The sequence below is a fragment of the Lycorma delicatula genome, chromosome 2, assembly GCF_047948215.1.
Source record: "Lycorma delicatula isolate Av1 chromosome 2, ASM4794821v1, whole genome shotgun sequence".
NCBI classification, from domain to species: domain Eukaryota; kingdom Metazoa; phylum Arthropoda; class Insecta; order Hemiptera; family Fulgoridae; genus Lycorma; species Lycorma delicatula.
Window position 1 is genome coordinate 101171589 of NC_134456.1, and position 13419 is coordinate 101185007.

The 13419-nt window shown below is 27.7% G+C and overlaps 1 protein-coding gene across 3 annotated transcripts in view; it reads left to right on the forward strand.

The window, feature by feature from the left end:
* The window catches only part of Hr38 (Hormone receptor-like in 38), a 240835-nt gene that overhangs the window by 96149 nt on the left and 131267 nt on the right, over positions 1 to 13419 (forward strand). The gene's annotated exons all lie outside the window — the stretch shown is intronic.

Below are 13419 nucleotides of genomic sequence, written 5' to 3' on the forward strand. Positions count from 1 at the left end.
ATACTTTTGATTCGTTGGACATGCATACAAAATAATAATTAAGTTTTGTTACGCAGAATTGTCGTCCCCTTTCAGTCAATATTGTCATTTCTGTCTTGAGGTCGTAAGTTTATTAATTGCATTTGACCAATAGTGCTAAAAATAAAATGTTCACCTTTTTTCTTTTTTTTTTATAAAAAGAACAAACTGGTATTTTTCAAGTCATCGGTTTTATTTATTTTTTCTTATTGTTTGTTATACTCGTATATCATTAGTTCAATAAGACAAGATACAGATCAGGTGTAAATTTAATTTATTGAGAATTAAAATATATATAATTTCAACTTATTGTAGATGATGCATTTACATGTTCTATAAAAGTAGAACATTCTGATGTTAAAGAAGTATTGGGATTTTAAAAGTTTTTTTTATGTTAATTAATCAATTTATATTGATTTTTTTTCACTTCGAGAATATATATTAAGTGTATTAACATACCATTTAACACCGATTCGGTTTTTATTTCGATCATTTTCAGAAACATACATTCGTTAGCAGATTCATCAAACGATTTTTGCCCGATAATAGTTTCAGAGTATAGAAGTTAACGTATAGGTAATTATTTTAACAATCTTATATATTAAAAAACTCGGGCTGAAAACCTATTTCCAGTCCGTGTGAGCGGATCTACTGGACGGATCGGGCTGATTTTTTTTAATCTGCTCGAAACGACCAACAGATATGTCATCAAACGTAATCGGGTCTCAAACTACCTCAAAAAATTCTCATTTGTTTCTTAACCGAGGAACTTTACGAGGTTATTACTCACAATAAAGTCGCTTTGAAGAATTGTCGATGTTCGATGACATATCTGAGATCCATTTCGAGCAGAATAAAAAAAATAGCCCGATCCATCCAGTAGAACGTTGGAAAGACTGGAAATATATTTTAAGCACGAATTTTATTTTTGGTAGGAAAGGAAAGAGAAAAGTTCAAGGAGGTTGAGAGTGAAAGTTGTAAGCGAAATAGATTTTTAGCCGATTTTTTTTTTAAATATGTAACATTACTTTGTAATAATAACGCTGTGAAACAGCACGGGTTCTCAAGTTTTTTTTAGCTACAATAGGATTTTAGCCGATTTTTTAAGATATGAAATATATAACATTAGGGTAAATTAATTTTTTTTTTAAATTATATAAAAAATTTATCAGCAAAGATTGAGTAAGTTGATAATAGATTCTTTTTATAAAAATAAATTTATTTAATTTATAAAACAAATGAAGCAAAAAATAAACAAATATGAATATGAAATAAATGATAATTTGTGCGAATTTAAATACGTATAAAATTACTTAAAAATAACACAACAGAGTATCTCATGAATAAGTGTTACGTATGTTGTAAAAATATTTTCATTGATTCATTAGCGCGTATAAAGCATGTATAGATTACGTAAGATTATACGCTTAAAAAAAAAATATGTTAATTTACTACATATGTTGCATTCTGGTACAAAAACGTAGAATAAAATTTTCTATGAATAACGAATTGAAAATATTTCATATAATAAAAATTTAATAAACTGCCTTGTGAAATTATATACCGTATAAAATCAACTTATAAATTATTAAATTGTAAGAAATCACTAATATTTCTTCTTCTTTTTTTAATTTTGTGTCAGCATAGTTTAATTTATTGTGATATTATGTTACTAACTAATATAAAATTATAAAAAAATGTTATACAATAAATTTAAACCTAAACTTCATACGTTAAAGATTAATTTTAGTCCAGGCTGTATCTGGTTTGGGTTGGACTTTTTCTATATGATGGCTAATTTTTGCTTTTAATGCCTCTGGAAAATCAACAGAAATGATTATTTCGTTACGCGCCAGTTGAAAAAGGTGTGCTTAAATTTTTATTAAACAAAACCCAAAAAAATCGCAATAATATCTATTTTTTATCCTACTTCCCTAGACAACTCGATAACTGTTCATTTTAGAGAAAAGATCGAGAGACAAAAAAGTTTTGTTATTCAACTTTACACACAATATCGTCGGTTGCAAACCGATAAAAAAACGAAATACGAAAAATACGTTATTATTCGTGCAAAAATAACAAAAAAATGAAAAAAGCAAGATTTTTGGGAATTTTTTTCAAGTACTTATACATAGAATCTTCATATTTTGCCTCAAAGAACTTTTTGATATGATAAAGCAACACCCAAGTTTCAACGAAATCGGTCTGACAGTTTCGCACAATAATTTTGCAATCTAAATTAAAAGAAAAAGCTATTTTTACAAATTGTGTAGAGCCTGAAATAGTCTCTAGGTGCTTGGAAATTTAATCGCATATAAAAAGCATCCAAATGTTCAAATACATTTTGAAAATTTTAAATCGGTTAATTAGGAGAGCCTAGGATAATTTTCAAACATGCCAAAAAATTTCAAAAAATCTTTTTTGACATATATTGCTATTTTAGCATCAATAATAATGCATTTTTCGATTTTCAACCGAGAATATTGCGTGTAAAATTGAATAACACAACTTTCTTCTCTCTCGATCTTTTCTTTAAAATGAAGTTATAAAGTTATCTACGGAAATACGAGAAAAAATGGATATTTTTGCGATTTTTTTTTAATTAAAATTTAAGCACACCTTTTTCAAACCGGTGCATAACAAAATAATCATTTCTGATGATACTTCACAGGAATTAAAGTAAAAATTAGCGATCGTATACAAAAATTTCAAATACGCCCGTTTTAAAACAGATCGCACCTGGATTATTTATCAATATTAAGAAGTTAACCGATTAAAAATTTAATTAAACGTTCGTAATATACATACACATTTGTATTTATATTCTTCAACTTATATATAAAGCCGAAAGTTTGCTTGTCTATCACGCAAATCGGTGTTGGTTCTGGAGAGAAGTTGTCAATTATAAATATTCATTAACGAAAAAAATTAATTTAATCTCCGTCACCATGGCAACAGAAATAAATTGTAACGTTTTCCTCGTCAAAGGTGTGTATACTTTAGTTACCATAGTTATTGCTACTCTGTCTTTTGTAACATGTTTCTTTTTTGGAATTCTATAAAGCCTGAATACTTTAATTTTTATTTATCAGTATTATTCTCACAACTACGAGGGTAACAAACATTGCGAGGGTCCTGGCCAAACGGGACATAAATAAATGTATATTTCATTAGAACATAAACATAAAATATCAGTGCTATCTTTACACGACGTTATATTACTTCTGATATAGCTAAGTTTTTGTTTTAAAAGTCTCCGTAATACAGATACTGTAATAAAGTTGAAAATTTCCAAAGTAATTGTTTAGTTTACGTAACACAGTAAATTTTATCCAACACCGTAAGAGAAATAAACTTATTTAATTTACTACAGATATAATCTCTGAAAGATCACTAATGCTTATGCAATGACGCGTTTCACAGGTTTTCTATATAGAAGTATTTTCTTTATTTGATACGGAATGGCAGCAATTGTTCAATCATTATTTATAATGAGTATTAGATTGCATACGACATAAATCGTTTCACTTAAGTTTATACTTCTAATAAATTACGTAATTTAACTAAAAAAAATTTCGATCAGTTTACTTCAAATTAAATAATTTTTTCTGAAATATTATTTATTCTATCGATGAATTTTTAGATCGTAGTTGACAACTATACAAACGCGAACATTGTACATGAACTTAAAAGTAATTAATTTCGTATAGCTGAATCATTATTTTTTATAAAATTATTTTTGTACGGAATTATATGGATTATAACATTTCTGTTTTCTAATTACGACTTTTTTATTTTTACTCTCTAATGTTTCTGCGATTAAGAATATTTTCCATTTTCTTTGGTCCTTCCAAGAAAATGTTAAAGTAGTTTTTTCTCTTATCCGTGGAATATCAAATTAACTATACCTAATTTGATATTATATAATGTTTAATTATGTAATGATTTGATTAAAGGGGTATTTCCCAATTGTTCGTTCAAAATTACTTGATATTTTAACTTTAAAAGAAGACATAATTTATTAAATCTCGACCAGTAGAAACATTTTACGAATTTTTTTCTTGACCGTTGTCATAGTGTCTTTCGGTACCCCAAGGATACCTGGTGTGGTTATAAATAAACCCAAAGAAAATAACTGTGAGTACACCCATAGACATTCATTAACAAAAGCGGTAATGACGGCTACTAAGCCTATGTATACACATAGATTTAACACTATCACAAATACTGAAACATGGCAAAAATCAACGGTTGCGTATGGCAAAGGGTACAATAAACTGTACTTGTAGGACTCAAAACCCTTCAACTTGGTGAGTCGTGCTGCTACTTGTTTTAATGATTGTTCCAGTTCTAAAGCAATTATTTTAAAAAGACTACAGACTAAGCCCGGAAAATTTGTGATAAACAATTTAAAAGATATACACTGCAAAACTATTGAAAAATAAGAACAAGATGCAACAGAGGTAAACAAAGAGAGGAGAATTGTAATGAGATTACTAAAAAGAAAAAGGCAAGATATAGAAAAAGATGATTATTACTCTGTAGAATTTCAAAGCCTAATAAGTACAATTTTCAGTAAATGTTATCTTAAACGTTCTTTTACCGAAAATGTGATTTAAAATTTTCTCAAGAAGGGGCAGTGGAGCAAGAGAGTAATTAACTTGAAACTTTTTGTGCAAGTGTACCAACATTGTATTTACCTGATGTAGTATCGCAGACATAAAGTGAATAACTGATAGAATAAAAAAAATAAATGGTCCCTGTTTTTATGTAAACATTAACGCTTAAAAAACTTATTTTGTTTAAGAAATTTATAAACTTTATTCAACCAAACTAGTTAAATTACGGCATTAATAAGATTATATGTAAATTTCAAGTCCATAACTCCAGTATTTTTTTAAATGCTGGTTCCTAACTAGATCAAATCTGGCATAAGTTTAACATTGGAACGCTAAAACAGGAAAACACCCCTATCTATCTAATATAGAATCTGGAGTATATGTACAGCGACGTGTTTTAATCGGTACAGGATACGAGTACCTATTTAGTTTCTTGTAAATAACAAGATAATAGTTATCTTGTAGTTATCTTATCATATATTATAAGTTTTCCAGAGGGAATAAATTTAAGTTTGGCTACGAGGATATAGCGTAAATTACAAAATATTGAATCTAAAAATTGAACACTTTTAATAGTATTTTCATAGGAAACAAATTTTTCTTTCTTTACTAAAATACTTACCTTCCTTTTTTTTTAATTAAATATTCTACACATGTAGAATTTCATTTTATATCTTCTCAATAAGGACATTTTTTTACAGATGCTGATAAATTGCTATAAGCTGATAGATTTTAGGCATACCGAAAACCTTTTATTTTGTATCATTTACCAGATTCGGTCTGGTTTCTATTCCGAATTTACATATATTATTAGTTTTTATAAAAAAAATTTATAAATCAGTCGGTACTATTTTAAAATCGTCGGTAAATTAATGTAACACAAAAATCAACTTTATTAAAAAATTAAAAAAAAGAATCTTAAACTAAATAAACGTTCATCAGAAGCGTTCTGTTTTGGAGCTTCGTAGTAGGTTAAATAATAATTAATTCTTTAGTATAGGTTTGTTACACGTTAATACTTTATATAAAGATAGAAAAAAAGATAATCACAGATAATCTATACGGAACAACATCCTATATTTAACGTTAAATACTAATCGTGAATTATAAAGAATATATATAATTTAGATTAGCGGCCAATGCGTTATTTTTTTTTATTGTATAGTATAGACGATGCTAAAGTTAAATAAGCAAAAAGGGATTTAAATAAAATATTGAAGTTATAAGTAATATATAAAAAGATTTATCGTAGAAATAAGCTAGCAAGACGATTTTATTTAAGGCCGCTTTACACGACGTACACTATTATTAGATTTTACGATGTTGCGATGTAACAGTAGTATAAACGAAAAATAACTTTATATATATTTATTAGATAGATAATACGTATAAATAAAATCATAAATGCAAGTAGTTTTTAAAGTAGGCTTAATTATATCTTAATAAATAATATATAAATATTTAAGTAAATATATAATAGAATTCCATATGCAAATAAGATAATTACTTTAATCGGCAACTCGGGAATGCAGTTATCTCAAAAACATGTTGAAAAAAGTAATACAGATCGATCAGGAATCTATAATTTTATTACTATAAAAAAGTAATAATGTATAAATACTGAATATGTTTTAATTAATACGTATTAAATCTTATAACAAAAATTTTAAATCCATATTTCAATTCTAATAAATAATAAAACACGGTTGCACGTTTTAAATTTTATCGGTTTTTAACGTAACATAAATAGGGGGAAAAGTCTAAAAAAACCGATTATAAAAAAAATTATTTAAAATTCAAAATTATATAGACTTTTTTTTTATTTAATATTAGTAGACACCGAGGAAAGTTTATATTTAAAGAAATAATAATAAAAAATAAATTTGATAAAAGAAATGAAGGTATAATTAATTACAAATATTAATTTAAAAAATAAACTTCACTCGTGAAATTCTTCAAAATAAGTATCTTTTATCAGTGTTTTTAGAGTAAGGTGTAAATATATTTTAGATAATCGTAATTAAAAGCGTAAACTTATCCGAAAGCAATCCAAACCATTGAAACACCAACTCGCATTGCAGAATTTGAGTTTATAGCATTGAAATTAAGGTTTCAATGGTTAATATGATTTTAAGCTGAATTTATGCGTTTGATCGGGATAATTTACAAGTGTTTTGAACATTTTTTTTGGACTAAAATCTTTTTTGGGTAATATTTTATTTTAAAACTACTGCTGGAAATAATCGTTTGATAGCGTTTCGAATATATTCTTTATTTTTCTATTAAAATTAATTTTTTTTCGTTGATTTATTCAGTTTTTTTTATAGACTATTTGTTCAGAACCCGAAATAGTCATTGAGATTCTTTTTCTAATGTATTTAGATAACTTGTTTAAATAGCTTGTTTTTTGTATTTAATTTTTTTTCACAAAAAATAATTCTAAACGACTGATTAAATCAAATATTTGATGAAAAAACGATAAATCTCTGAAAGACAATATTTTAATTTTATAATGTTTACCAACAGTTTAAGAAATAAAAAATAAATAGTATGAAAACTGACAAATTACAGAAGTAATCGTTATTGTAAAAAGAACTTTTGCATCACAACTACTGCGAACCTTTTTTTTTGTACCCCCTCCCCTTAGCCGAAACCCACAGTTATATATAACGCAGTCGAAAGGAGTGTCCTTTAATTCTAATGGGCCTTAACTCTAATCGGCACACTTCGTACATGGAATCCCCAGTCGATCACGGGAGCCAGCACGGAGCATACTGGCCCTAACAGCTGGGACTGTCCCACACCTCCGGCTAGAAACCCCTCCTTCGTCCCTCATCATCTTTGGCTCGAAGCACCGTCCGAGAACAGAGGCAGAACGCATCCCGGCAAGCTGCAGAAGCGATGATGTAAGGTAGCAAGGACGCAGGTGATAAGTCAGTAATCTCCGAGTGAGCACTTTGTTCCCCTCATTCAGGGCGCTGAAACAGGCCAACTCCTGTAACCTTTCCCTTTTTTTCAATAATTCATTATTTAAAAAATGAAAAAAAATAATGTATTTGTTACTTCCTCTAGTAATAACAGGTTGACACGAAATTATATATTCTTAATGATGGACGATACTTTGTAGCATATCAAAAAAATATTTGCGCCTGACCGCAACTTCAACCAAAACCTTCCGGACGAATTATAAACAGGCTACCATTCCGCCATGGAGGTCAACAATTTTATTACTTTCCATAATACTACGGGCAGTACAGATGTTTTAAAGGTGTCAGATTCCTATCCACAAATCTTTATTCTACTTATTTATTTTTAAAATTATTATTTGTGGAATAAATTCAAGTTGTATCGTTCTCAAGGAAGACTTCCCACTTAGCATTAATGATATACCTATAAATAGAGTATATGAAGTGAGGGATCTAGGCATCTTGTTTGACGATCACTTTCTAACACGTAAAACACTTGGAGAGGAGAGTCCAGTAAAGCTAGGAGAAACCTTGGTCTTTACAATGGACGGCACGTAACTTTAGAAGCGAGAATACCTGTGTTATTCTATATACGTCAATTGTGAGTTCGCACTTGTAGTCTACAGTCGTCTGGAATCGAGATTAAGAATACGACTCTATTACGATCGAAAGTGTTCAGGAAAGTTTTATCTCATGGCTTAAGAGGAAGTTTCGTTTCCCGACATCACGAAAGAATATATCCATCGACAATTCCACTTTCCTCTTCTGAAAAAAGGTTTCTGGGATGCCCCGCATTTTTATCGTCTGCTCCCCGGCAAAGTAGAACAAGAAATGGATATTTTGCTACAAGTGTCTCAGTCTTCCTTAAGGAATATAACATTTTTCAGTTCCATCTAAAAACTGATTCTTTTTCGCCTAATGAAACGGGTTTAATAGTAGTTAATGAACTCGAAATTACAATTGACTTATTTGGTTACAGTGAAAACAAAATTTAAGAAATCCTTCGTGAAGTGATAGGGAAGTAAGGCGCATTGATACTTCCCTGATCGAGAAAAATAATCCAAGTACTTCTTAAAGTTTAATTTATTTCATCAGTTCTAATATTAATTACTTCTTTGTATTTAATTGTAAAATATGATCCGCACACAACAAACAAAGAATTATTTAATGTTCTGTACATTTAACTGTTCTCCTGCTGTGTTTATTAAAAATAAATTAAAAGAAAAGAAAATTAAAAAAATAGTAATCTCTCTTTCTATATTATATATATATATATATATATATATATATATATATATATATATACAGCTTCAGAATCCCTACTGTGAGATAAATATTTTGATAAAACATTTTCTTTTTATTATAGTTTATAGTAAGTTTTTTTATTATAAAAGTGATAGTTTTGGAACAATTTTTGATTTAATAATTTTTAAATTATTAAGGTAATTTTTACAAATATACCTTCAGATCTCCAAACAAAATTAAAAAGTTAAAAAATTATATCTGCTGTTATGTTTTCATACATAATACTATCTATATATAGATAGAGAGTATTTTTAAAAAAATTCTACGTAGGTATAATTAAAAACAGAATAATTTATAAAACGTATGCGCTAGACTGTTAACATTTTACGTCCTTTATGACTTGCTTTTCTTCCTTAACGGTTTGATGCCGGCTTAACACTACCGATCATTGTGACCGACAACAAACAACCGATTTGTTTATGTGACGTTCTGTGACTTGTGAAAGTAGTGTATTGCTGATAAAATCCCGAACCGATCAGTTCCAGGAAGGAAGACCTCAATTCCGAGCCGCCAAACAAGTGGATTAGTACAATTCAAATAAGTACCCGTCAGCCGTTGAACACGCCATTAAAATCTGCGTTACTTGTCTTTAAATTGTTTGTTTAAGTCCAGTGAAAAGGTTTTCTAGTTCAATTGCTATATACAATTGTCACATTTTTAACCTTTTAAGATATTCTTTAGAGATACGTATAAATATTTTTCGTATAACACGTACTCGTTAGAATTTTTTTTAAATGAGATACGTAATGCATTTTAATATAACTTTTTGACCTTTAGTTTATAACATTAATAATATTAGGCTTTGAAAGATAATTATACTACTATTTTCCGTATTCATGATGAAACACAAGTACTTTGACACAAGTACGTAACAGTTTCCTGCTTGTAAAGAAACTCCATTTATTACGATAAGAATTATTAGTTAAGAAAATCAAAATAAAAAACGGATAATTTTTCCCAATTGAATGTATATTAACATAATATTTCCATTATTTTAATCTTTATAACGTAGCTGTCTAACCGCATTTAACGAAAATACTTTTTTAAAGTTTTAAATCAAAGTTGTTTAGGAGTCAATTCATAAAGACTTTCTCTTATAATTTCTTTCTTTATCTACAAATATACTGTCATACAACAGACCAAAAACAAAAGAATAAAACTGTTTTAATATTGAAAAAATAAAGAAACCAAACAAACAAGATAAAAAAGTGGTAGTTTCGTTACCCGACCTCACGAAAGAATATAGCCATCAATAATTCGACTTCCTCTTCTGAGAAGACTTCTAGGATAGCCTGCATTCCAGACAATAGAATTTCCTAGTTTCTTGATTTTTTTATAAGATTAGGTTATTTTTTGTTTTTAGTGTTGGGTTAAGACTTTGTTTTTATACGATTTAATTTTCTTTTTTTTTTGATGGAGTTTCTTGTTTTTTTTTATATGTTTTGTTTGATTTTCTTATGATTATTTATATTATAATATCATATACTGTATTATTATATACAGTATATTAGATCATTATATGTATATATTATACTGTTACGGATATATTTAAATACATTGTGTCCGTGCAAGGATAGAGCATCAGTAAAATTTAAAGAAATATATTCCGATACTGTAAGGGAATCTCATTCAGGAAGTCTAAACGAGCGAGTGAAATAAGGTTACTTAAAAAAGTAAATATTAGTAGGCTAGAATATGGTAATAAATTTATTATTAATAAAGAAAATAATACCAATCATGTTATTACCAATAATACCAGTTTTGTTAATAAGTTGGGTACATAAGATCCTTCTGGTGTGAAAATACTGCGTAGTGATTTTCTTTAACCTACCATTTTAAAAAAGAGGTTTGTTTTAGCGTTCTTCTTATATAATATAATATATATATATATATATATATATATATATATATATATATATATATATGAGTAAAAAACATGTAAATATTTACAATTTTTATAAAAACTATTAAAACCTGTTCGATAAAAAAATAGAATAATTCTGGTAAAAAGTTCTGTGACGAATAGTTAATATTGAATAGATAATTTTATTATTTTCATATCCTAAAATGAAATAAATTTATGTAATAAAAATTATTGTTAAAAATATTAATTCCCTAAAACAAAGATTAAGGAATAAGGAAGACTTCGGAGAAGAATTCCGGCCAAACGTTAAGCCGTAGAATTGTATTCATGTACTCCATCTTTGCTGCATTCCCAGATAAACCTTTTTTAGCCAAAATAAGTAAGATCCTACTACTCAGTTGGTTTAACAAAGAACTACTTAAACAGATTAGATTGAAAATGTTGAAGTAGTTTTATCCTTTTTCAAATATAAAGACAAATGTTTCTTTTAAAAATGGATCCTTTTCGATATATTTTAGGATAATTATCTTTTTACAGATAGATATAAACAACAAAAGATTTTTAAGCTACAAGGATGGTATTATGAAATGAATATTTAATTGTATTGAATATTTAATATTGTACGAATATTTAAGCGTTTTGATCTTATAGCATTTTAAAATGTGAAGAGATACAGTGTAGTAATATTTCCAAATCATTCAAAACATGCAAGAAAAAGCGGGCGAGGTAAAATTCTCCAACAAAGTTTAACGAGATGCTAATAAATTTTTTCATGAAAACTAGATTTTCAAAATACTTTTCTAAATTATGAAAATGAAAATTTAACAGTATTAACAGATTTTAATACAGTTTTTTTTTAAAATATAAAACAAAGATTGTATTGCAATACATTATGCAATAAGCGTATAATGACAGCCATTAATGCACGAATGCGAATTAAGTTACGACTCGAGCCTTGGCGAGTGTCGTAAACTTTGCAACAGTGTATTAATGACCATTTTAGAGAGCTGAATACATTATTTTTTGTACAGCTTATACAATATATTGGAACTATTGTTATAAGTCGACGATAAAATACATTTTTTCGGAATATTTTTTTTTTTTAATTTTTCAAAAAATACATTTCTGTGGCAATAGGTTCATATAGGACTTTAATAGGCAATAATCATAAGTTCTGCCTTTTCAATAAATTGATAGGTTGATCGGTTGAACACCTGTACCATAACGAAAATCTGATTCGTTATAACCCTTATTATGATACAAGTTCCAGCTGTGTAATTCAAATGTTATAATAGAACCGTAGAAAAAATTTTTTTTTCTAATATCTTTTATTAAATGTAACGTTTTCTTCGTTTAAATTCATATTTTTTTTTTAATATCTATGAAAAAACTTTTAAAAAAGTTGTCTTAGTTTGTCATAATTCAACCTACCAGTAAGTAGGAATTTACTACCTCTACATCAAAATTTAGGCTGAAAAATGTTATAACAATTTTCATAACAATATTATTATTACATATTTTATTATTTTTTTTTTTTTACAGTTATTGTTTTTATACCTATCGTTCGTTAATATATCTACAAATAACTTAGCATTTATTAAATAAGATATAACTGTAAAATAAAATGAAGTCATTCTTTATCGTTCGATTAATAATTAAATATGAAATAATAATATTAATAAAGCATAAATCCTTTAGAAATTAGTATACAGAAAATATCCTCAACTTAAATAAATTTAAGCCTACGCATTAAAATCGATTAATTTATAAATTACTTTAAAGAGAGTTTAACATAAATCATAATATAATATTAATATTAACATAAATGTATTTATTTAAATATGAAAACATTAATAATTCTACCTACAACGTACAACTACTTCGCAGATACTTTCCAATAAAAGTTAAAACCAGTTAAAAGTGGTTCTATACGTTTAAAATAATTTACAGCAAAATGCAAATAGAATAATAATAAAATAGTAATAATAATTTACTTGCTCCAGTTTTATTACTTTAATGAAACCTCATTACATTAATTGTGTTTGTCATTAGATTTATATAAAGCGTGTTTCAAGAGAAAACTGTACTTTGAAAATTTTATGTATTTTGGGAGGCGATTCTGGAGCTTAGAATAAGAAATATAAAGAGTCAAAATGAATATATATTTCAAAATATTTTATTTCTCGATCGTTTGTTAGGTATATATCTTTCAAAGACTTTGAAAGATAAATCATTTCCAGATTCAATCTTTACTCATAGAAGTTTAACATAGAAGATTTATGTAAAAGAAAAAATGAGACGCCGGATAACATATTAAAGGAGCCAAATCGGTTACTAGGCGATAAATCGCAGTTATCGCTATCTAATAAGCTACTGCTGTACGATGTGATCTTGAAGCCGATTTGGATCTACGGTATCCGACTCTGGGGTATGAACAGCACCAGCAACATTGAAATTATTCAGAAGTTCCAGAGAAAATTAGTGAGGTTCATAACACAGGCGCCGTGATTTACACTGGACAGCGAGATTTAAGACTACTTGGAGTTCAAGTACGTTCGGGAAGGAGTACATCGATTCGTATGAAAGTGCAAATTAAGGACTTAACCGACCGTGTGAACTATCTGGCTGTTAACCTTCGTGAAAATAG